This window comes from Anolis sagrei, chromosome 5, assembly GCF_037176765.1.
Source record: "Anolis sagrei isolate rAnoSag1 chromosome 5, rAnoSag1.mat, whole genome shotgun sequence".
NCBI lineage: Eukaryota > Metazoa > Chordata > Lepidosauria > Squamata > Dactyloidae > Anolis > Anolis sagrei.
The window spans coordinates 165,902,088-165,902,612 of NC_090025.1; positions in this window are offsets into that span (position 1 = coordinate 165,902,088).

A 525-nucleotide genomic window follows, 5' to 3' on the forward strand; every position below is an offset into this window, starting at 1 on the left:
TGGACAGTGGCAGAAAAAGCAGTAGCAAAAATGGCAGCAAGGGCAAATCTGCTGGCAGCAATGGAAGGATGAACCACTCAAAGCATTCCATGTACACCCACCAGTGTATCCCACCTATTCACAGGAAGATGGGCACACCTGGGTTTCATGGAAATATGAGACAATGTTGTGGACGATTTTTAAAAACTGTAATTTTCTGTATCTTAAAAAAGAAATGTATTTCTTTTGACAAGAGAAGAAAAGGTGTTTCTTCACCAAGGCTCCAGAGACAGCTATAATGGCAAGCCACTCTCACCCAGCCATCTTCTTCTCAACTGAAAGAGAAAGAGGGAAAATATCTCTTTCTGGGGTTTGTTCTTTCTCCCACTTTCCTTCTGCTCCTCTGGATGGTTCTCCTTCCTGTGTAGAAACTGCATTGCAACCTCTTTTTAGTGTCCAAAGACTAAGCCACACAGTGTGATGAAAAAGGAAGTGCTTAGCTATCTGCAGCATGCAAAGAGAGAAATATATTTGAAGCTGCACACC